This window comes from Callospermophilus lateralis, chromosome 7 (genome assembly GCF_048772815.1).
Source record: "Callospermophilus lateralis isolate mCalLat2 chromosome 7, mCalLat2.hap1, whole genome shotgun sequence".
NCBI lineage: Eukaryota > Metazoa > Chordata > Mammalia > Rodentia > Sciuridae > Callospermophilus > Callospermophilus lateralis.
The window spans coordinates 78655437-78682221 of record NC_135311.1 but is presented as its reverse complement, the minus strand read 5'-3'; positions in this window follow the sequence as shown (position 1 = coordinate 78682221).

Genomic DNA, 26785 nt, shown 5'->3' with positions numbered 1-26785 from the left:
TGGCCTTTATTTGTCAGCTCTGACAAATAAACTCTCATGTGTATCTCTGCCTGGTCTTCATCTCTCGTTCCTTACTTTCCCTTCACCTAAAACACAGTTTTTTATCTGACACATTCTAGGTCCTCACTAAAATTTCATTTCTAGCACATAGTAGCAAAAGGTTATTCCTTAAATCATTAATCTGCTCTATTAATGTTGCCAAAAGCTCAATCTTTGTCCTCCATGACAGTCCAATAATGAGGACATGGTTTTAGGAAAAAGGAAAAAGAAGGTTTATTGTTTTGCAGCAAAGGAAAAACACAGAGGACTTGGGTCCCAAAGGCTGTGATTCTACCCATCAGTAAGAGCAAGGAACTTTTAAAAAGGTGATTTGAAGGCTGCATTCCAAGTGTTCTCTGTTGAATTTGCAATTCACTTGTTAATTTGGTAGATAGTCTTTTCTGAGATCTTCTGGTACCATCCACAAAGCCTTGATTACTTCATTCCTATGGTGAGTGTATACTCTGAGGACAGATAACTCTGCCTAGGATGGGGAAGAAAGGTAATCCTGTTTCCCTATAATTAGGGAGGAATGAGATTAGAGAGGAGCAGAGAAAGAGGAAGACAAAGAAAGATATCCATTTTAAAAATAAGTTGCAATAGCAGAGCAGCAACGGTTATACTCAAAGCACAAAATGGACCACTGTTACAATGCCAGTGGTAATTATAGAATCAAGATCTCCAAAAGTTCTTTCCTCCATAAAACAATGACAACAATGGCAAGAATCAATTTTTCAGAATTCTAGAAACTATCCTAAAAAGTGCAACAATCTATGGAGCAATATTCAAGAAAAACAGTTTAATATTGTTTAAAATACTCATGTGATTGTACTTTATCTTGCCTTCTTTTCATTTCCCTCTTTCCAGCTCCAAGATACTTGTGAAAACAAATAGTTCACAATTGTGATGAAAATGAGTAGCCTCTCAGCCAATGGAACTAGTTGAACAGGTTTGAAGGTTCCTTAAAAACCATTCTCAAAGAATTGTCACTTTTGACCTCCTTGGAAATTCCCTGGGGGAAAAAAGAATCTTAGAACTTACTTTTATTTGACCTGAGTCTGAGTACTCCCCAAGCAATGAGCTAGTTCCCAAGGGCAATTGTCAAATACCATTAGTAGTGATTGTTTCACATAACATATGCCTGGGGCATTAATAGCATTTGAACCCAACAAGAAGCTGAGCAGAAACTTAAAAGGAAAGGTTGAGAGTTAATGAGACATCCATAGCTGTATATGGAACATTCAGACATATTCTTGGGAATCTTGAGGACCAGGTTCATTCATGTAGCTGTACATGCATAAGAAAGATTTGAAAAGAGCCTATGTTCTCACCTCTGGCTGACCCTGAGGCTTCATGAAAGCAGATAATGAAGGTTAAAGCAGAATTGTGAACCTCCTGCCTAAGCAGTGAAGTCATGCCCCACCTCACAAGGAGCCTCTGGACAAAGGCTAGAACTACTGCTTAGCTTTCAGGCATTTAAGGAAATCCTTAATAATTGACCAACCACTAAGCTAATCAAACAGAAATTTCAGTAATCACACATTACAGACAATATAAACTTTAAGGAATCTCTTCAATGAAGTCAATAAACAAATTACAAAAACAAACAGCAACAACAGCAATCTCTGTGTTAAAAGGATAATCTGACTTCCAGAGATCACACACTATATTACTTAGATTGTCAAGGACACACAGAAAAAACAAGGATGACTCACACACCCTTAAAAACAAAACAAAACAAAACAAAAAAACAGTCAATAGAAACTCTCATTGAAATAGCACAGGTATTGGATTTAGTAGGCAGATTTAAAATAAGTTATCTTAAATATGTCCAAAGAATTAAAGGAAACCATGTCAAAATAACTAATGAAGAATTTGAAGCAATATCTCACTACATTGTGTATACCAATAAATCGGTGGAATTTTTTTAAAGGACAAAATGTTGGAGTTGAAAAGCAGAACGATTATAAAGAATAATTGCTAGAAGGGCTGAACAGCAGATTGAAGCTGGCAGAAAAAAAGCATAAAAATCTTGAAGATGAATCAATAGAGATTATCCAGATATTGGGGGAAAAAAAGAAAACTTTAAAAATGGAAAAAAAAGAAGAGCACAGCCTCAGAAACCTGTGAGACAATGTCTAGTATACCAAACACACCTAATAGGTGTTTCGGAAGTTGAAGAGAAAGGAAAACAAATGGAAAATAGATTCAAATAATGGTCAAATTATACCTAAATACAATGAAACACATGAATCCACAAATCCAAGAATCTCAATAAGTAAGAATAAATTCAAACATATCCACACCTAGACACACCATAATCAAACTGTCAAACAAAGCAAAGAGATAAAAGATGAATATTGAAAGCAGAAAGAGAGAAGCAACTCGTCATGAGCAAGGTTTTATTCTACAGTGATAACTGACTTCTGATCAGAAAGAAAGGAAACCCAAAGGTAACCAGATGAGGGGTGCAGCGCCAGAAGATGCCTACCAACCAGGAGTTTTAAATGAAATAACAATGTCCATAAAAATGAAGCAAAAATAAATATGGAGAGGATTATCACTAGCAAACTTATATCACAAAAATAGATTAAAGGGAATCCTTCAGACAGAAATAAGAGACCATTAAACAATAACTCTAAATCACTTGGAAAAGATAAAGAACAAAACACACCTCATAGAAAGCAATAAAATATCTTAAATCATGTATTTAGAAAGAGACTAGTATTGAGACTGTGTATGAAGAACTGCTACAACTCTATGATAAAAAGTCAGGTTATCCAATTAAAAAATCCCCAAAACGTTTGAACAGATGTTTCTGTGAAGAAAATATAAAAGTGGACAAAGGGACCTAGAAAGGTGTTCAGTATAGTCTTCATGTAAATAGGATTGCCTTTCTTTCCCATCCTAGATAGAATTATCTGTCTTTGAGCATATACCCAGCACAGGAATGAAGTAATTCAGATTTAGAAATCTCACCAGATCTAAGAGATGTAAATCTCACAAATTAACAAGTGAATTACAACACTGAACAGAGAACAAGTGGAAGATATCCTCTGAATAACCTCTTTAAAAAATCTCTATTCCCCTTAATAAGCAGAATCACAGCCTCTAGGACTGGAGTCCTCTGTTTCTCCTTTGTTAGCAAAGCAATAAAACTTCTTTTTGCTGTTTCTCAAAACCAAGTCCTTGTTATTGAATTGGCATCAGGGTCAAGGACAGAGTTTTCTTTAACATTTAAGGAAATGTTAATCTAAATCACAATTAAATACCTCTTTATATCCACTAGGGTTGCTACAACAACAACAAAAAAAAGGGTAAGTTGGCAAGAATGTGGAGAATTGAAACAAGCACTCATTACTGGTAGTAATGTAAATGGTGCAACTGCTTTGGAAAAAAATTTGTCAATTCCTCAAAAAGTAACAATATTCACCCAGAAATTCTATTTCTGAATATATATATATATATATATATATATATATATATATATATATATATATATATAATGTTTAAACATTTGTATGCAAAATTGCACACAATTGTTTATAACAAGACTTCATAATCATCAAAATATGAAAATCCAGATTTTTCAATTGAAAAATGAATATGTGGTATATTCATATAATGAAGAACACTTAAGTCTTGAAAAGAATCAATTTTAGATACACAGTTTATGTAAAATGCTCAGAATAGACAACTCTACAGAGACAGAAGGTATAAGCTGCTTCCAGGGAACAGAGTGAGTACAATAGGGAGTGATGGCTGGTGTTCTTTGGGGGTATCTAATTCCTGGAGTTAATAATGATGGTCGCAGAACCTTGTGAATAGACTAAAATCAATGAATGTAAACTTTAAAATGATCAGTTAAATTCCATTAAAAAAAAGACTACTGTAAGAAATGCTATTTGGCTTTTGTCATTAAACAACAACAAACAACGAATGTTTAATAAATATTATAAATGAAGTGTGTACTGGGAACACTGTGGGGTCCAAATGCATTTTTTCCTACCCTCAGTTTACAGTATCATATGAAAGACATATAAGAAAATTGTGTTAAAAATATATCATATATTAGGAAGGAAAAGTACAAGTGACAGTGGGAGTTGATGCTATTGATACTGCACTGGAGGAGTCTTGCTCCCTCACATGGAAGTGTAACATTAGAGAAGCACGCCAAAGCAAGCATATGAAGCAGGGTTTATTTTAAAAGGGGTAATATAGTCTTCTCCTGGGAGGGAGAAGGGGGCCATAGCTGGTATCCTGGTAACCCACGAAGTGGGGTGTTCTGCCTTTTTTATGTATCCTAGACTTCCTTTGTTCTCCTGCTCTCTTTCTCTTATCTCTCTCCTTCCTGCATAGGTGACTAGGTCCAGGAGATGCTCTGTGTGATGGCCAAAAGGTGAGAAGCAGATGGGTTAGGTGGGCCAAGTTGGAGTGATCTGGGCAGGAAGGTGGCATAATTAGCAACTCCCAGTAGGGAGAGACAATCTCTGAGACATGTTACCTTAGCAACAGGTTGGAGCAGGGGCAGTTATCTTAAAGAGGGTGGAGAAAGTGCTCTGAAGGAATTAACATTTCAATCCCTCCATTCTCTGGATTCACCCTTGCCTGTCTGCCTGTCTAATTCTGGCTCAATATCATTCATAGAATTGGATGGCTATAGTTATGCTGGAATTAGAGAAAAGCAGATGAATACAGGGATGACTTAGGTGGCAAAAGGGGCAGGACTTTGTGATGGGTTGCATACAGTGTTTGGGTAGTGATGCACGTTTCCTGGAATGGTTTCTTGATTCACAGCCAGATATATCAGATCCAACAAAAAAGGACTGAGTTTGTGGAGAATGATCTTGATTTTATTTTTTGGATACCAAATTTTTGGATACATATAAATGGCATATACTAGGTGGTCAAAACTATCTGCTAAAGGGTATTGTCAAATAAGTGTCAAAATAGCAGCCTAGATCTAGGCATTGATATAATAATATATGGTTGCAGCCAGAGATCTTTTTGACACTTGACAATAGAACAAAATTATTGAGGAAACACAAATTCTAATTGAGAATGAAAGCTCTTTACATCTAAATAGTTAAGTAAAGAAAAACTACACAAATTTTGAAAAAGAAACTACTCTAATGACTTGGTAATATAAATTTTCAAATCCTTCTCCCCAAGAAATGAATGAATTTCCTACATTAAATACAACTATTGGAAATGTCTCTATTCCAATCTTAAAATATTGTGTTTACTTTGTCTATGCCTCATGACCCTGTGTATCACAATAATAAATATTCTTCATACAGTCATGATGACACACAGCAGTAATTCCAGATACTATGGAGGCTGATGCAATAGAATTGCAAAATCAGGGCCATTCTGAACAATGTTGTAGGACCATTTCTCAAAATAAAACTGCAAAACACACTGGGGTTGTAGCTTGTGGCAGGGTGTTTTACTAGTATGTTTGGCACCCTAGGTTTCATTCCCAGTGCTGAATAAAAAGAAAAAAAAATCTTCAAGCACAGTTGTTTAGTTCTAATTGCAGAGAACATTTATATTTCTGTATAGCAATTTTCAAAGATCACATATCAATAGGACTGTACTTTTTTTTAGCAATTTTCAAAGATCATATATCAATAGAACTGAGTAAGCAGTTTGTCTTTATTGTGTTGTGCAATGAGCTTCCTCATGTGGCTTTCATTCAATAAACAGTACTTACATCCACATGCCACCGCCCTCAGCTTTGTATCATTGTCCTAACCTCTGATGTACCCTATGTTGAATCAGATGGATAGGTTTTATCTAAATAAACTTTGGTTTTCCTCTATCCCATAAAGAAAAGTAGTTTCTTCTTTTCGTTTTGTCAAATTTAAATACACTAACACAGTGGAGGGAAAGTAAATAATTTCACCAGAGAAAATGACATTTATAATTCTGGTGTTTGTCCTTCCAAAGAGGATATTTTATATTATAAATACATTAGTGTAACATGTATTACTTCATATGAAGTTTTTTTTCATTTTCTATAATTATCAAAAACTAAATTGAAATAACTAATAGAAAATAAAATAATGCTACATATCATTTGTGCATTATTAATCACTGAATAAATTTGCCATATTTTGTTTTTTATAAACCAAGGCATGGTAAGAGTATGTGTTCACCAATTTTAATATTTTTCTTTACTTAATTATTATAAATCCCTGGAAAAATAATTACTAATGCCAAAGACATGTAAAGATATATGTACATTTTACCACTGAGCTAAATCTGAAACCTTATTTTATTTATTTATTTATTTTGAGAAAGGGTCTTACTAAGTTGCAAAGGCTGATTTCATCTTACTAATACACAATAAGGACAGGGTTAAAAAAAGAATAAAAGTTCAGAGGAGTAGACAAAAGGGATTAAAAACAAGGGAGAAGTGTTCAGAAAAGGAAAGACAGTGGAAGGAATCTTTACTATGTACATATATAAATATACCACAAAGAAAATAATCATGAGTAAATGGCACAAAGTTCAGTAGAGTAGAAGGAAGGGAGCAGGGATGGAGGGAGGGGAGAGAAAGGAAAAGTACTCAGGAGTGAATAGAATAAGATATAGCTCATGCTTTTATAATTATATCAAAATGGATTCTACTGTCATGTATAATAAAAAGAACCAATTAAAAAAAGAAGTAAGACTTAGGAGAGAGAAAAAACAAATTTTATTTTAAAATTCAAAATTTTTTTCTCATCTTTCTTTTTTTATTGATTGTTCAAAACATTACAGGGCTCTTGACATATCATATTTCATACTTTAGATTCAAGTGGGTTAGGAACTCCCATTTTTACCCCGTATACAGATTGAAGAATCACATCTGTTACACATCCATATTTTTACATAATGCCATATTAGTAACTGTTGTATTCTGCTACCTTTCCTATCCTCTACTATACCCCCTCCCCTCCCATCTTTTCTCTCTATCTCATCTGCTGTAATTTAATTCTCTCCCTTTTAAAAAAAAATATTTTTCCCTTTCCCCTCACAACCTCTTATATGTTATTTTGTATAGCAATGAGGGTCTCCTTCCATTTCCATGCAATTTCCCTTTTTTCTCCCTTTAATTCCCACCTCATGTCTCTGTTTAATGTTAATCTTTTCCTCTTGCTCTTCTTCCCTGCTCTGTTCTTAGTTGCTCTCATTATATCAAAGAAGACATTTGGCATTTGTTTTTTAGGGATTGGCTAGCTTCACTTAGCATAATCTGCTCTAATGCCATCCATTTCCCTGCAAATTCCATGATTTTGTCATTTTTTAGTGCTGCGTAATGCTCCATTGTGTATAAATGCCACATTTTTTTTTTATCCATTCATCTATTGAAAAGCATTTGGGTTGGTTCCACAGTCTAACTATTGTGAATTGTGCTGCTATGAACATCGATGTGGCAGTATCCCTGTAGTACGCTCTTTTAAGGTCTTCAGGGAATAGTCCTAGAAGGGCAATAGCTGGGTCAAATGGTGGTTCCATTCCCAGCTTTCCCAGGAATCTCCATACTGCTTTCCAAATTGGCCGCACCAATTTGCAGTCCCACCAGCAATGTACAAGAGTACCGCTTTCCCCACATACTCACCAGCACTTGTTGTTGTTTGACTTCTTAATGGCTGCTAATCTTACTGGAGTGAGATGGTATCTTAGGGTGGTTTTGATTTGCATTTCTCTGACTGCTAGAGATGGCAAGCATTTTTTCATGTACTTGTTGATTGATTGTATGTCCTCCTCTGAGAAGTGTCTGTTCAGGTCCTTGGCCCATTGTTTAATTTTTTGAGTTCTTTGTATACTCTGGATATTAGGCCTCTATCTGAAGTGTGAGGAGTAAAGATTTGTTCCCAGGATGTAGGCTCCCTATTTACCTCTCTTATTTTTTCTCTTGCTGAGAAAAAACTTTTTAGTTTGAGTAAGTCCCATTCATTGATTCTAGTTATTAACTCTTGTGCTATGGGCATCCTATTAAGGAATTTGGAGCCCGACACCACAATATGTAGATTGGAGCCAACTTTTTCTTCTATCAGGCGCAGAGTCTCTGATTTGATATCAAGCTATTTGATCCATTTTGAGTTAACTTTTGCGTATGGTGAGAGAAAGGGATTCAGTTTCATTTTGTTGCATATGGATTTCCAGTTTTCCCAGCACCATTTGTTGAAGATGCTATCCTTCCTCCATTGCATGCTTTTAGCCCCTTTATCAAATATAAGAAAGTTTTAGTTGTGTGGATTGGTTTCTGTGTCCTCTATTCTGTACCATTGGTCCACCTGCCTGTTTTGGTACCAGTACCATGCTGTTTTGTTACTATTGCTCTGTAATATAGTTTTAAATCTGGTATCGCTATACCTCCAGATTCAAACCTCCTGCTTAGAATTGTTTTTGCTACTCTGGGTCTTTTGTTTTTCCATATGAATTTCATGATTGCTTTATCTATTTCTACAAGAAATGCCATTGGGATTTTGATTGGCATTGCATTAAACCTATAGAGAACTTTGGGTAATATCGCCATTTTGATAATGTTAGTTCTGCCTATCCATGAACAGGGTATATTTTTCCATCTTCTAAGGTCTTCTTCTATTTCTCCCTTTAGGGTTCTGTAGTTTTCATTATATAAATCTTTCACCTCTTTTGTTAGGTTGATTCCCAAGTATTTTATTTTTTTTGAGGATATTGTGAATGCGGGGGTTGAACTCACTTCCATTTCAGAGGATTTGTCACTGATATACAGGAATGCCTTTGATTTATGTGTGTTGATTTTATATCCTGCCACTTTGCTGAATTTATTCATTAGCTCTAGTAGTTTCTTTGTAGACCCTTTTGGGTCTTTTAGATATAGTATCATATCATCCGCAAATAGTGATCATTTAAGTTCTTCTTTTCCTATTTTTATGCCTTCAATTTTTGCATCTAAGTTCATTAGAGATATTGGTCTGTAGTTTTCTTTCTTTAAAGTGTCTTTGTCTGGTTTCGGGATCAGGATGATGTTGGCCTCATAGAATGAATTTGGAAGAGCTCCTTTTTTTTCTATTTCTTGAAATAACTTGAAAAGTGTTGGTATTAATTCTTCTTTGAAGGTTTTGTAAAACTCCGCTGTATATCCATCCGGTCCAGGTCTTTTCTTGGTTGGTAGTCTTTTGATGGCTTCTTCTATTTCCTCCTTTGTTATTGGTCTGTTTAAATTGTGTGTATCTTCCTGACTCAATCTGGGCAAATCATATGACTTAAGAAATTTATCAATATCTTCACTATCTTCTATTTTATTGGAATATAGGGCTTCAAAATAATTCCTAATTATCTTCTGTATTCCTATACTGTCCATTGTGATACTGCCTTTTTCATCCTGTATGTTAGTAATTTGAGTTCTCTCTCTTCTTCTCTTTGTCAGCATGGCTAAGGGTCTGTCGATCTTATTTATTTTTTCGAAGAACCAACTTTTAGTTTTATCAATTTTTTCAATTTTTTTTTGTTTCAATTTCGTTGATTTCTGCTCTGATTTTAATTATTTCTTGCCTTCTACTACCTTTGCTGTTGTTTTGCTCTTCCTTTTCTAGGGTTTAGAGATAAAGTGTGAGTTCATTTATTTGTCAGTTTTTTCTTTTTTTAAGGAATGAACTCCAGGCAATGAATTTCCCTCTTAAAACTGCTTTCATTGTGTCCCATAGATTCTGATATGTTGTGTCTGTATTTTCCTTTATCTCTAAGAAATTTCTGATTTCCTCCTTTATGTCTTCTGTAACCCATTGATCATTTAGTAACATATTGTTCATTTTCCAGGTGATGCAGGATTTTTTCTTCCTTCTTTTATCATTGATTTCCAGTTTCATTCCGTTATGATCAGAGAAGATGCATGGTATTATCTCCACACCTTTATATTTACTAAGAGTTGCCCTATGGCATAATATATGGTCTATCTTTGAAAAGGATCCATGTGCTGCTGAGAAGAACGTGTATCCACTTGATGATGGTTGATATATTCTCTATATATATCTGTTGAGTCTAGGTTATTGATTGTGTTATTGAGTTCTGTAGTTTCTTTATTCAGCTTTTGTCTGGAAGATCTGTCCAATGGAGAGAGCGGTGTGTTGAATTCACCCATAATTATTGTGTTGTGGTCTATTTGACTCTTGAACTTGAGGAGAGTTTGTTTTATGAACGTTGCAGCACCATTGTTTGGTGCATACATATTCATAATTGTTATGTCTTATTGGTGGATGGTTCTTTTTAACAGTATATAGTGTCCTTCTTTATCCCTTTTGATTAACTTAGGTTTGAAGTTGATTTTATTCGATATGAGTATGGCCACTCCTGCTTGCTTCCGAGGACCATGTGAGTGGTATGATTTTTCCCAACATTTCACCTTCAGCCTGTGTATGTCTTTTCCTATCATATGAGTCTCCTGAAGGCAGCATATTGTTGGATTTGTTTTTTTAATCCAGGTTACTAGCCTATGTCTCTTGATTGGTGAATTTAAGCCATTAACATTTAAGGATACTATTGATATATGGTTTGTACTTCCAGTCATGCTTATTTATTTATTTATTTTAATATAGCTAGTTTTTCCTTTTTGGTTATTTTTTTGCTTCCCTTTACTGAGTTACTTCCCACTGTTAGTTTTGGGTGCTGTTTTTCATTCCTCTTCTTGTAGTGTTTTGCTCAAAATGCCTTGCAGTGCTGGTTTTCTGGCTGCGAATTCTTTTAACTTTTGTTTATCGTGAAATATTTTAATTTCATTGTCAAATTTGAAGCTTAACTTTGCTGGATACCATATTCTTGGTTGGAATCCATTATTTTTCAGCGTTTGAAATACGTTGTTCCAGGATCTTCTCGCTTTCAACGTCTGTGATGAAAAATCAGCTGTTAACCTAATTGGTTTACCCCTGAATGTAATCTGCCTCCTTTTTCTCATAGCTTTTAATATTCTCTCCTTGTTCTGTATGTTGGATATCTTCATAATTATGTGTCTTGGAGTTGGTCTATTATAGTTTTGTTTGTTTGGGGTCCTGTAGGCTTCCAGGATTTGGCAATCCATTCCATCTTTCATATCTGGGAATTTTTCTAAGATTATTTATTTCAATAGATTGTTCATTACTTTGGTTTGAACCTCTACACCTTCTTCTATCCCAATGACTCTCAAGTTTGTTTTTTTAATGACATCCCATATCTGTTGGATGGATTGCTCGTGATTTCTTAGGGTCCTTTCTGTGTTGACTATATTATTTTCAAATTGATAAACTTTGTCTTCATTATCTGATGTTGTGACTTCTATTTGATCTAGTCTATTTGTAATATTCTCGTTTGAGTTTTTAATTTGGTTTATGGTTTCCTGCATTTCTAGGATTACTGTTTGATTTTTTTAAAATCTCTATCTCCTGGTAGAGCTCATTCTTTGCCATTTGAATTTGCTTATTTAATTCATTTTCAAAGTATACTTTCATTGTTTGGACTTGCTGTCTAAAGTCTTCTCTAAGATTCCGTTCCATCTGAGTTAGGTATGCCTTGAGTTCTTTCTCTGTCCATTTTTCTGATGCCTCTAGGTTCTCCTGTTAATTTAAGCTGTCCTGCATTGTTTGTAATCCTTTTTTCCCTTGTTTTTTCATGGTGCTCACATTACTTTCCAACTCTGTTTGACTGCTGTGCTTCTGTTTTCTCCTTTAAATTTGTTTTGGTTTTTATAGTTCCAATATCTCTCCTTTGTGTTGGGAAACAATGTTTAGAGATGATGGATTTAATTGTGATTTAAGGTAAATTCATTAGTTTCATTAAAAGCCTACAGATTTTGATGGCATATAGAGAACTGAGGTTTGAACTTAGGATTTTATGTTGAGGTCAGGCAATTTGATGGTATGGAGGTTAGTATGTTAGCTTCTTTGGGGGGTTGCTCAAATGCAGGCAGATATTAACAAGAGAATATACAGGAATACTTGGGGGTAGTTAAGGGCTTAGGCGGACTATAGACCAATTAGTAGTATTCATCTATTTGCATTTAGTAAGTTGTATGTAATCTGGATGGTCATGCTTAAGAGGAAAGATGGGGAAAAGGTAAGGAAGCAAACCAAGAAAGAGAGAGGGAGAGAGGAAAGAAAGAGAAAAGAATAGAAAAGAAAAAGAAATGATAAAAAAGAATAAAATGCAGTAAAATAAAAATTACAATAAAAAATAATTTTAAAAAATTAAAAAAATTAAAAAATTAAAAAAAGAAAGAAAAAAATGGGCACTGTTAGGCTTCTATTTTCTTCGCTTCCAGTAGGTGGTGCTGTGCCTTCTGGGCCAAGATTTTGCCCTCAGGCTGCAGGAAACAATCCATATGAGGCCGGTCTCTCCTCCCCCCCGCTGGTGTCTCTCAAAACCTGTTAGCTTAGGTTTATTCCTGGTCTCTAATCACCTTGCTTCTCCTGCCAGCCAGGCCTTTCCCAGTGTGTTACCTCTTAGCAGTTCCAGCTACACTCTGGGCCTGCAGTTTCCTGGAAGTGGAGTGCGACTATTGGGAACCAGCCCCTATTGTTTTGATTCCCTCCGCTAGCCCCTCCTCCGAGAGCTGGCGAGTCATGTTTCGTTTTCCACAGTGGTGGGATGAGAGAGTTGGAGGTCAGGTGCCTTTACCTTTCCCCACGCCTCTATTCACGCTCACTTTGTTAATCACACCCCCGGAAAGCCGGGGAGAGATTTTATGCAATTTCCCTGCTGTATGGGGGATGGTCTAAATGACACACACCTGTTCTATCATTGAATGAGCTGTAATCTGTGGAAAACTGGCGATGGTGACGTCAGCTCTCCAAGATGGTGGTCACTGGCTTTCTTAGTGGGGTGTCCGGTGTTGAGGACAGAACTGGACCGCTTCCTTCCCCCATCTCAAACCCAGAACTCAGCCCAGAGCACAGTGAGGGCACACCCGGCAGGAGCCCACAGAATCTGCAGCACTGTTTCTCTGCGTTGCTAGCACGGTGTTTCCTGAGGCGCCGCAGTCTGTAGCAGCGGTGCAGGCTGCCGAACAAGCAGCTTGAATCTCCGGGCGCACGGTTCACTCACAGTTGAGCCCCAGTAACCCATCCTCAGGTGATGGGAATCCTTCCTCTAGGTTTTGGTGCACCCCTATTTTGCTGGAAATTCCTAATAAGATAGCTTTTGGCAGTTCTAACTCGTTATTCACCTGCACAGTGACGCGGTAACGGGGGTGATGCACTCTATTTGCCGCCATCTTCCTTCTCTAAAATTCAAAATTTCTAATGGTAATTTCTTTTCTTTTCTTTTCTTTTCTTTTTTTTTTTTTGGCACCAGGGATTGAAGTCAGAGGAACTAAACTACTGAGCCACATCCCCATCCCTATTTTGTATTTTATTTAGAGACAGGGTCTCCCTGAGTTGCTTAGTGCATCACTTTTGCTGAAGCTGGCTTTGAACTCATGAATCTCCTGCCTCAGCCTCCAGAGCCACTGGGATGCAGGTATGTACCACCACAACTGCCTGGTAATGGCTTTTATTGCTTTGTTTTCCTACTCAAGTTTTTTGTTTGCTTGTTTGTTTTTCATTTTTAATGACATATACACAATTGAGAAGGAAAACTTGAAATTTTTAATTAAAACCAAATCTTAAAAAAAAAAGTGAGAGATGATAATTTCCCAAAAAGTTGCAGAAGTTGGCACCCAATTTGCTATCCTTCTTCCTCCTCCTTCCTAGTAGCTGGGATTACAGATCACTACAATGCGTGCCCAAATCTTTTGATACATATTATAAAATAAGTTTAAAGCATAGTATATGAATTTATTCTCTCCCTCACATTGCATCTCTTTGACCAGAGGTTGAGCTGAATATTTTCATTAATTATAAATATTCAAAAACGAATTTTCTTCCCTTCCAGGTAAAATTCCTAATAAAAATATTTGGTATCTTAAGTTTCATTTTTTATAGACAATAAAGAATGTCAAATTCAAAAATAGTAATATTGGTAATATTAGGCACCACTGATTTCTTTTGGTTATTGATGGTAATAGGCAAATAATTCAAAATGAGAATGATGATGGCTACTCATTTATAATCTGTTTCTTGACAAACCTATTCTGTAAAGTATAAGGTCCTTGTTTAGCATCTGGATGACCATCTTAAGTGATAGTGTCATTTAAAGAAAAAAGTTTCTCTTTCCCACTCAAGGGCATTACTGAGAAAGGCTCATCACATACTCATATCAACCCAACCCCTAATTGCCTGCATTAGGATCCACCTGGCTCTGATTCCTGAGCCTGCCCCATAAAAGTTCCAGAACTGAAGCCTGATTTCCACTCTCTCCTAATGAGAGATGGCCTTTATTTTTTAGCTCTGACAAATATACTCTCTTGTGTGTCTCTGCCTTGTCTCTATCTTTCATTTCTTGCTTACCCATCTCTCATTCCTTACTTTCCCTTCAAAAACTGCCTAAGACCATCTATTTGGATGGTCAGCTTTTTGAAACTATTGCCAATTTATGAATAAATTGTCTGATTATTTTACATTTTGGTAAGTAATATAATTACTAAAAATATTTTTAAGATTTTTTAAATTCATAGCTTTAGAATTAAATGTTTTATCATATATTTTTAAAAAATGTTTTGGAAATAATATGTTTATCCATTAATATATTCTGTATTCTTTTTGTCTATTGACATCATGTTTATATTTCTTTAAAACATTTTTATCAAATGGAAAGGTTACTTTTTATAATTTACATTTTTTCTTATTGCTTCAAGTATTTCTTTCTTTAATAATTAAATATATTTTTAAATTTTCTTTCTTTATATTTTATAGGATTAGTTTTTCTCTGATTTTTATTTGGTATCATTCAAATATTTTTAGTATGTGTACATGTTATCTAATAATAAGTTTTGAATTTTCTTGACTCAGGAGTATCTAGAAGAATACTTTTTTAGTTTCCAGTGGTTTTATTTTTATTTTGCTCTTTTGATTAATATTGTTTTCTTATTTGTTATTCATTTGGAATTCTAATTCAGCTAGTACTTATCATATCTAATATGCCAAGGTACAGATTTACTGAGTAAAGGCAAGTTCTTTAGTCAAACTTCTTTAGTTTATTATGTAATTGGAAATTCATGCTCAGCCATTAAATCTTCAAATTCTATTTGCAACAAAAAAATTGTTACAATAAACAGTGTATAGAAAAGGGACATACTTTACAAAGCACTTTACATGAAACTAATATGTTACTATTTTAATTGGTGTCAAATGCTTAAATTGAAACATCAACAAAAAATCATTTTTATTTTTGAGTCTTTTTCAGTTCAATGGTAGCTTCCCTTCTTGATGTTTAAATGACAGATTAATAAAGTCACAAGTTGATATGAAATAATTTGTATAATTTCATCCAAACTTTAAAAAATGTTATTAAATCTGTATTTATGTGCTGTGAAATCTCTGTTAACTGAAAGTAAAATATTTTGAATACTTATCCATGGATTTTTTTATATATGGAAAGAAAAAAGTGAAATAAATATTTTGACTAAAGTTATAATAATTTTTTCTATTCACCTGCACCACAAACACACTTAAAAATTAATTATCTCTTTTTAATCTGCCAATTCTCTAAATCATTTCAGAACTTTTGATTAAAATGTTGCTAAAAGTATATTGCTACTTTTTTGATGTTTATTAGAGAAGAGTATGACTTTACATAAAACTTTATATAAATACTGTAATATAATGACAGAATTTTTACTTGATCTTAGGAAATTTTAATTATATTTCTTTATTTTTTAACAGTGCTAAGGATTGAACCTATGGCTTCACATATTCTAATCAAATGTTCTATCCCTGAGCTATATCCTCAGCCCCATTAGAAAAAAATTGGGTGATATTTCACATATTTTACTGTACTGGTTTTCAATTTAAAGTATACTTGTAGACTCTTTTTAAAATTGTTTTTTCTTTGAATTTCTGATATTGTGACATTCACCTCTTTGAAGAAGCAGTGATAGAGCAGCATTATGTTCAGCATAAGCAGATACTTTGGGTGCACAATGACACATGGCCACAAGCTGATGGCTTACCTGTTTGTAGCAGTCATACAGTGGACAGTTTCAAAGCATCATTACTGATATCCTAAATCAAGGAATCCAGCCACATCCTGGCAAATCTTAGTTTACTATGAGCAGTATTAGGCAACAGAAAGTATGTGAATGCTAATATCCCTGAGGATAATCCTTAATTTACAGGAACAATTACTGGTGGATTAAAAATCAGTGTTGATAAAGACCAGTGGGAAAATTCTGAAGTAGGTTCTAAGCATTTCCTTAGAATGTCCCTGGCAGGATTCGGGACCAGTTGCCCTCACAAGTGCCCAGCTCAGGAAGGCTTTCTCTCCTTGGTTTTCTCTTTTCCCTGACCCACTTTCCTCACTTCTGTTTCCTGGGCTCTCTTCTGTTTCCTGGTCTCAATCTCCTCCCCCAAACAACTACTAGCTCCCAGATTTTGACTCAGCATCTTTTTTCCAATGGAAACCAGTCTTATTTCACCTAAATATTTTAGTATCTTGGAAATTTGCTGATTGGAGACAAGAAAAAGTGAAAGGAACTTTCCTATAAATGTTTAAATTTGTAGATACAGCCACTGTGAGAGGAAAGATGATAAAAAGTTGCACTGGTAAGACTCAGAACCATCTGCAAATGAATGTATTTGGAGAAGTACACTTTTGAATTTTGTTTCTCAAAGCAGAGTTTAAATTATATTCTAGCTAATGGTTTGTTTGTTTTGTTGTTTTATAAAAGAACTGTTTTTTGTTTTATTAATTTTTTTTTCTATTTATTTCACTTCATCTCTCTTTATTTTCTTCTTTCTGGTAGTTTTGGGTTTAGTTTGTTCTTCTTTTGGTCCTTCAGATATAGTTAGGTTTGTTGATTTGAGATTTTTTTTATGTGGTAAGAAGTAGCAGCTATACATGTTCCCTTTAGCACTGATTTTACTGCATTCCATAAGTTTTCTTTTCTTTTTCTTTTTTTTTTTGCAATTCCATTTTTCTTATTGCTTGTATAAGAATATATTCTTTAATTTCCACATACTTGTTATTTTCAGTTTTTTTCTGCTATTAATTTCTAGTTTCATTTTGTTATAATAGGAAATGATACTATAACTTCAGTCTTATTAAATTTATTCAGCTGTGTTTATCACCTAATGTGATCTAGCCTAAAGAGTATTATATGAATATTGGAGGTGAATGTGTATTTTGCTTTTGTTTATTGCTCTGTACATTTCTGTAGGTCTAACTGGTCTGTAGTGCTGTTCTAGTCCTCAACTTACTCGTTTATATCCTGTCTGGTTGTTCCATTTATTATATAATGTATATATTGAAGATTCCTACTTTCATGGTATATCTCTTTGGTTCTCGGTTTAATTCTGCCAATGTGAGCTTTATATATTTACGTATATGTAAGGATTCTGACCATGGAAACCTACATAGAGACGTTTCTCTGGTGAGCAAACTCCTGGTGGGAAACAAGCACTCGGTTTCCCACCCTTAGAAGGCACTACAGTTTCTCCTAGGAACTATTAAGATAACTAATACCTGTGCCATGTCTAGCTGCTGTGGCAATGCCCTGTATAAGGAGGCTCTATGCTGCAGTCTCAGCAGCCTCGACCTTGATCTCTAATACACAGCTCCTGGAAACAAAGGGATTCTCTTGTTAGACAACCACAATGATTCACTGAGCCTTAACCTGTCCACATAACAGTAACTTTATACAATAGACTTTCTCGAGAGCTACACAAAGCTTCTAACATTGCACATTGCAACTTTAATTTAATAAATATGTAACTGAGGAATAAGCTACATAATGTTGCTAAGTCTGTAACCTGCCTAGTAATACAATGAACAATATGTAGTAATGATGACAATGACCTAAAATAACCTATTATATAAATAAAGCTTGGAAGCTTGACCTTTATGTCATTCTGCCATCTTTCCTGCCTCTGCATGTTGTCAGTCTCTTTTTATTTTCCTTACACATATATTTTTTAGCGTATGTGCATCCTTACATCTAAAACAAGCATCTTGTAGACAACATAGAGTTGGATCTACTAGGAATATTATGTATTCCCACTCTCAATAGTTCCCACTAGAATGATCTGATAAGTTCTTTGTAGGAATAATTGCAAAATAATTTCAGCCTCAATTTATACTTTTGTTCAACATTGGGAATTTATCCTATATTAATCAACAGAATTATTTCTGTATTTTTAGGTATCACTATTCTGCAACTACCACAGAAATCTATAGAGTTCTACAAAGTAGATTTTTATTTTTTGTCTTTTAGATACCCTGAGTAATTTCTGCTTCAAGTGGTATATTTTTTGAGAGAGAGCCATTGTAGGGAATAAACTTTTGCTACTTAAGTTATGATTTTGAGTTTGTTTTGTATTGTTAGTTCTACATGTTGTTAAATACATTGATTTTACTTATCCACAATTAATTTTAGTTAAGCAAAACCATTTGTCAGATTTAGGATAATCTGTTAATGTTTCCCTCTACCCCTCAACTTATATTGTGTTTTATTCTGTTTCACCTCTTGTTTGACACTGTCAATCTAACTAAACATAGAATACAACTTCCTGGCACTTGATCATTTATTTCCAGGTACTACATGCATGTGTAGGAAATTAAAAACTTCAAGGGCTTTTCAACAAACACAAATAAGATATCATTGAATATCACCAATAAATAAAAAGTTTTAATTTTATAAATATTGAATTCTAGGTCACCCAAACAAACTCTTGATAGCAGCCTGAATTTAACCCTTATCACACTTAAGCATAGAACACCATCTTTTTTTCAAATTTATTTTTTATTTGTCATTAGTTTTACAAGATAGTAGAATGTATTTTGACATATAATACATATATGGAGTATAATTTCCCATTCTTCTGGTTTTACATGATGGAATTACATTGGTTATGTATTCATATATGCAGATAGAAAAGTCATGTCCAAATAATTCTATTTTTTCAATTCTCATTCCTCTTTCCTCCTTTTATTTCCCTTTGTCTAATCCAAAGTATTCTATTCTTCCCTACTCACCATCTTATTGTGAGTTAGCATCTATATATCAGAAAGAACATTTAGCCTTTGGTTTTGGGGGCGGGGAGTTGGTTATTTCTCTTAGCATGATATTGTCTAGTTCCATGCATTTACCTACAAATGCCATCATTTCTTTTCTCTTTATGGCTGGGTAGTATTGTATTGTGTATATACACACACCACATTTTCATTATCCATTTCTCTATTGAAGGACACCTAGTTTGGTTCCATGTTTAAGGTATTGTGAATTGAGCTGCTATGTACATTGCTGTGGCTGGCTCAGTCTACTAGGCTGATTTTAAGTCGTTTGGGTATATTCTGAAGAATGGGATAACTAGGTCAAATGGTGGTTCCATTCTAAGTTTTCTAAAGAATTTCCATACTGTTTTTCAGAATGGTTGCACCAAATGGAGTCCCATGAATTTGATGTATGAGTGTCCCTTTTCCTCCACATCGTTGCCAACGTTTATTGTTGCCTATATTCTTTTTGATTGCCATTCTGACTGAAATGAGATGGAATCTCAGTGTGGTTTTAATTTGCATTTCTTTAATTGCTAGAGATTGAACATTTTTTCATATATTTGTTGATCCAACATATTTATTCTTCTGTAAAGTACCTGTTCAGTTCCATTGTCCATTTATTACTTGGGTTATTTGGTTTCTTGGTGTTACATTTTTTTTTTTTGAGTTCTTTATATATCCTGGAGATTAATGCTCTATCTGAGGTGCAGGTGGGAAATATTTTCTCCCATTCTGTAGAATCTCTGTTCATAGTCTTCATTGTTTTCTTTGCTGTGAAGAAGTTTTTAGTTTGATATCATCTCATTTATTGATTCTTGATTTTACCATTTGCACTTTAGGAGTCTTATTGAGGAAGCCCATTCCTAATGACATGATGGAGAGTTGGGCCTATTTTCTCTTCTATAAGATGCAGGGTCTCTGGTCTAATGCCTAGGTCTTTGATCTACTTTGTACAGGGTGGGAGATAGGATTGAATTTCATTCTACTAAATATGGATTTCCAGTTTTTCCAGCACCATTTGTTGAAGAGGGTACCTCTTCTCTAATGTATGTTTGTAGCACCTTTGTCCATTTTTTTTTTGGGGGGGGGCGGGGTGGTGCTGAGGATTGAACCCAGAGCCTTGTACATACTAAGCTGACACTCTACTACATAAGCTATATCCTCATCCCTGGCCCCTTTGTCTAGTATGAGATAACTGTATTTATATGAATTTGTCTTTGTGTCTTCTATTCTGTACCTTTGGTCTACATGTCTGTTTTGGTGCCAATACCATGCCATTTTTGTTACCATTGCTCTGTAGAGTAATTTAAGAGTCTGATATTATGATGCCTTCTGCTTCACTTTTATCACTAAGTATTGCTTTGGCTATTATGGGTCTCAAGCACTATACAGATTTAATGCAATTCCTATTAAAATCCCAATAACATTCTTTATATAAATAGAAAAAGCAGTTATGAGAATCATTTAGAACATCATCTGCTTTGAACTATGACGGTATCCTAGAAAAGACACTGAAGTCAGAACTTAATAAGAGTTGTAACTTTGTTTTTTTTTTTTTTTTTAAATGCAGAGAATTAGCTATAAACTAGTAAGGACCACTCACTAATTAGTAATGATTGGTTGATTTAGCAAAGTGAAGATCGTGAGGTAAGAAATTTAAAGAATTCTAGTACACAACTGTCCCAATATTTTCACAGAAAATTTGGTAAATCTTCCAGAATGTTTTTATAAGGAAAAAAAGAAAATGATTTACCTGGACAATAAACTTCTAGAAACTAAATTAATGTTTTAAAAGATAGTGTGAGAGCCAAGTCACATTAGGGTGAACAATAAGTATTGTTTCCATTCTCAATGTCCACGTTGAATGAGGAGTAGATGGTTTTAGCCCTCACATTGAATACTATATGCCTACTAAACTCTCTCTTTCTCTCTCTGTTTTTTTTTTTCTTTTTCCTTTTTCATTTTTTTCCTCACTCTGGAAATAAAGCCAAATCATGCTTCTCAGCCTCGTCTCCAATTAGACAGGACTTAGTGATTGACTTATGGACAACAAAATGAGACAGGAAAATGCAGTTACCTCTAAAATATCTTGCAAACATCTTCATGTGCTCTATTGTCCCTCACCTGACATCTATATATTGATGGCTAGCACAACTTTGGCAGACGCAATTGCAATGTGACAGAGCCCAGGAATGAGGGAACTCAGGTCCTCATTGAACTTCATGTAGAAAAGAGCTCCCACCTCACTTCAGTTCATGTTTCCCAATAACCATAAGTACCTATAGCATTCTAATATCAAGGTAAATAATATTTAAATTGTGGTAAACCACAGAACTGCTGTAATTTATGCTGTGATTTATTGTCTTATGTACCTTACTGTGATTTTTGTATCAAATTAAAAGTCTTAAAATGGCCTGCATAGATCCCTAGGACCTGGCCTCTTCCCTCATTTCTCCATCCCCACTTGGCTGTTCTTGCCAGTCCTTCTGTGACTATTTCTGTTTGCTACATTGTTTGTAGTTGGCCGACTTTATTTTGTTTTTAATTCAGGGCATTTGTCTGGGTTCTTTAGCTGAAAATATTTCTCCATCCTTTTCTGTACATGCAAATTCCAAATATCTGATAGATCATGATATAAACCTCACTTCAATTTTAGGAGAATATCACTTCTGATTTAATACCTCTAAAGCCTATGAGGTCAGTTTCCTATCAGAACTATTGTTATAGTGCAGTTTTTAACCTAAAAATAGTTTTGAAAATAAAAAATCTCAATGTGTAAAATTTATTAAGCTTATGGTTCCCACATCATAATACAAACTTCACGAGGATAGGGACTAATTTTGTATTTATTATTATTATATTCCCTACATCATAATAATAAACAGAACTTGAGGAAAGCAAGGAAGACAACCAAAAGGAAGCTGTAGCAATTAGCCCCCTGCACACCTGCACTGTGGCACTGAACATTATATTTCTCCTTTTCATCATTCAAAACTCATTTTTTATCTCCAAAGTCTAGCAACAGACTCCATTAAGGTGACAAAACTCTATGCACAAGATCACAGGATTGCTCTCCAAATACCTTCATTGAGGAATGAGCATCTTTGCATACTCCAGTTCCATCTAGAAATTTTGCTGAGATCTGTGGCAACCACGTACCCTATTTGGGCTGGAAGAGTCCTGCATTTCCTAGTATAGGCATTAATAGTGTGCCTTCCACTATCAACAATTTTCTAATTTATATAAATTATATCTAGGTCACCCCACTGATGTCAGATCTATTATTAATAGGTTTTTTTGAGGAGATGATCATCTTCTGTGGGTTCTCTGACAAAACTATATACTTAGAACATGTAGTAAGTCATAAAATACCAGTGAATACATTATTAGTTGATGTAGTTAAGCCTTTGGGAGACATTATAAAAATCAGTAAGCCACATTGTTATCAATCAGTTCCTTAAAACAATAATTACATGAAATATATACTTTAAGAAGTTGATGAAACTTCCCAAAGGACTAATTTGCTCCTCAGGCGTGATGTATATACTGAGAGGATCTGCAGCAATAATTACTATAACAGTCAATCAAAGAGGGAATTGGGCATTTGTTCTAATGTTACTAGTTTGCTGAAATGAGAATTCTCCCTGGACTATACCTTTTACAAACACTAATGTAACATGAAAAACAACACCACTTCTATAATTTAAATATCCCATTGCATTTCATAGATGTAAGAGACAGTAAAAACGCTAAAAGGGATGAATAAAACTATATTTAGAAAGTTTTAGAATTTCAATAAATTGCCATCTTATATTTAATAGTAAATAAAGCATACAATTAAAGCTGGAATAAAATAGTCATACTTCTAAGAACTTTTCAACAATGACTTGAATTTATAGGTACCCCAAGGGAATACTTATCTATATAAGATTGAGGTTGGATTGCTAGGTTTGATAATTTGTGATTTATTTTTCTCTTATTTATTCATCTGTTTGGCTACTTGAAAACTAGTGAGTTTATTTTGTCCAAATATGAAAATGCTGGAAGATATGAAGACAAGTATAAATAGACACTCAAGTTATTGTCATGTACCATGGTAGAAAAGACAAGGAAAACACAATCTGAAAAATGTATAAGAAATACTGAGAGGATTGACTCCTATTATAGGAAATCTTGATATAACAGCCATATCCATTCACGTAAGGGTCAAAAGAGTTTGCATAAATGTGGTAATATCAGAAACAGCAGCAATGAACAGCAGAGAGCACATGGTTTTATGTTCAGAGGAAACTCTAATTAACCAGATACAGGACATAAAGGGTTGTTGACAAAAGTTCTACCTATCCAAATACTTAAGCCCTTTGCCATTTGACTTTGTAGCTACTTTCATCTATTTTTCCAAGTTAACCATATGCCTTTCTCTTGTTCATTATGACAGTAGCAAACTTGTTACTACTGAAGATTTCTTATTTCACTTTCTTTCTTGGAATACAGCTATGGCATGAAAACTAGCACAGGTTAGATGAATGTAGTATAAGAAATGATAAGAGAGAAGGCCTAATTAGTCCCAATTGAGTCCATTAAATGGCAGCTGGTCCCCAGTTGAACTGTTATCAGCTTGAAACCCCACGTGTGAGATCAGTGAAGCCTGGTTCATAGAAACAGAACCTTTCAGAACCCTCTGGCTCCTGAGAAATAGTAAGTACACACATATGCCACTGAGAAATATTTCATAAAGAATTATTTTATCAATAGATAATTGATTCATCAGTGTGAAAAAGAGGGGAGACTCAAGTATGAATGTTAGGTTTTCACTTTCTACTTATAATTTCTTTTGGAGGGGATAGCACAGGGAATTGAACACAGGACTGCTTTGCTACTGAACCATCATTTTATTTTTTATTTTGATACAGGGTCTGGCTAAGTTGCTGAGGGTCTCACTAAGTTGCTGTGACTGGCCTTGAATTTGTCATCCTCCTGCCTCAGCCTCCTAAATCACTGGGATTACAAGTTTCTGTTAATCATACCTATTTCAATCTTACTAGTAATACATTCATACGTATTTTCTAACATTCAAGAAAATTTCTTATCTCTAGAATGTAAACTTAATGGGAGAGCTAGATTACTAAATATTTGAAGTCTGAATTTCATTCCTTTAATTTAAGGATGTGATCTATTCTGTAAATATATCTTTTTTGAGAATACTTATTTAATGACTTATTATCTATTCATGGGAAAAGCAAGAATGGAAAAAGAAAATAATTTATTGTTTTATTCATTGAAATGTCATATGATATGAACTGTAGCTAAACTAATTGTCAAAAAGAAACATTTCACCAATCCAAGCAATGTCTTCAATTTAAATTAAAAAATAATTACCTATGATTGATTATTATATATTAGTAATATATACCAACAGTTATTAATTACTATTAAGCCTCCAATAAGATTGTTTTCTTAGGCAATTGTTTAAAGTCCTCAATGTGGAGAGGGCTTTTTTATGAGACATATTTTTTAATTACTATATTATAAAAAAATGAAAGTCTCAAAATAATATATAAAATAAATGGCATTTGAGTGATTATTTGTGCAACCAAAGTATTAAATAGCTATGTTTTGTTTTATTTTTCTTTGTTCTATTTACCACTGGAATACTTCGTAGAAAAAATTCCTTCTTTTCCAAAAGATCTGTAGCCTATACCACTATCAAATTTTAAATGGAATTATAATTCTTATTTTTTATTCTGGAATTTCCTTAATTGCTTTAGTTTACTATGTGTAGTAAACATATCTCTGAAATTTAACAATAATCATAGATGACCATTTAAGCAATGAACCTTTTTTTTTTTTTTGCATAGTTTCCCCTATTGAATTTATAATGTATTGAAGTGTCGTTTTCTAGCTGTTAAAATAGTGAAGTAGAAGTTGGGTGTTCAGAGTAATGAGAAAGACCAAGATAGGTTAGTTCAAGGGTGGCAAGGCCAGTCATCTCTAATCCTAAATATTATCTGTTTCTATACTGTGATATTGTAACACAGAATATGGAGTCTGATGGGTTCCTTCTCAAATTCAAAGAATGAGATTCATGAATTGCTGTAGGTGAAAGCAACATACAAGGACTTATTAAAGCAAAGTGAAGCAAAGTTTCCGCAGTTGGGAAGGAATCCTAGAGGTCTGCCAGTAGATGGCTATTGTCTGGGGGTTTGTAAGGCTCCATGGGTTTAAGGAAGTCAGGCCCTGGCCATTTCTGGGTAAGATGTTCAGTGTCCCCTTGGAATTTATACAGCATTTAGTCTAATCAATATATTGATTTGTTGTTTCCTTCTTTGAAGAGGCTTTGGTCTCAGGTCACATAAGTCCCACATTCCTATGGACTCCAGTCTGGCAGAAACAATTAAGAAAATTCCAGAATAAAAAATAAGAATTAAAATTTCCTTTAAAATTTGATTTTTTCTGTGGTCAAATGCAAGAATCTTGATACTTTGAATTTTTATTACTTCCTCAAACACAGAACAATCTATTTTTATTTGTTATTTCTTGGTATTATAAAATAGTAATTTTGTTTTATTCTGTTTTTAGTTCTTGAGCCATGGAAAGTTGAGCAAATGAAACTAAAGTTTTCTTCCCTTGTAGTAGTGTTTTTTTTCCTCATTTTCCCTGAAATTATTTAATTTATTTATTTATGTTTGTTTTGAGTTTAGGCTCTCTTATTAAAAAGCATTGGCTTAAAATATTGTGGATAGTGTTATCAGACAGATTTTCTTCACCTTAACTTGTGGAAATTTTATTAAAAGTATAGAAGTCTATAAATATCAATAATATACCACTCATCAATAAATATATAGATATTCTATTCTAAATAGTAAGTAATCATTAAGATGTCTTTGAAAGTGTGAGGAAACGCTATAAAGTCCTACCCTTCATTTGAGAAATTTAAAAATCACATGGATAGGATCCTGTTTCAAATTAAGATCAGTCACCTGCATAAACTATAAGTAACTTATGGAAAAGCAACTTGATTTCTGCACCAAAGATTTTGGAATTGAAAGTTATGAAGCAGGTGCAGGATCACAGGTATAAAAGTGATATTGTGGATCTGAAGAACTTGTGCTTAAGTCTCTGAAACTTCTGAGAAGACTGTGATGGGAAATAAGTTATAGAATGAAAAAGTCTGTCTCGTGCTGTCATTGTTAATGATAACAACGCTCAACAAGATGAAGGGAATGAATTCTTTTGATGCATAGAGTAAGCAAATAGAGCACATGGAAGTCCAATCACTTTCTAGGCTAATTGACAGATTTGTTACCATTCTCTCACCACATTCAATACATTCCAGCTCCTTGTAAAAAGCCAATTCTCTTCCCCAGTGTAATTTGTGGTTCATTAACTTTCAGTTGGTTAGAAGTAAAAAATTACTGGAGGGTCAGGTAGGTTTATACCAGTTTAAAAGAAACAATTATTAAGAAAAAAATGGTCCTTAAGGACTTAAGTTTTTATTGTTCAGTAAACCTCCTTGAATTAACTTTCAGCACAATTTTAGAATGCACAAGGATCTGTTGAAAGGGAAAAAATATATTTTAAAAGTATCAATAAAATGTTTTATGTAAAATCATAGGAACAACCAAATATTAATCAAAATACAGCAAATCATATC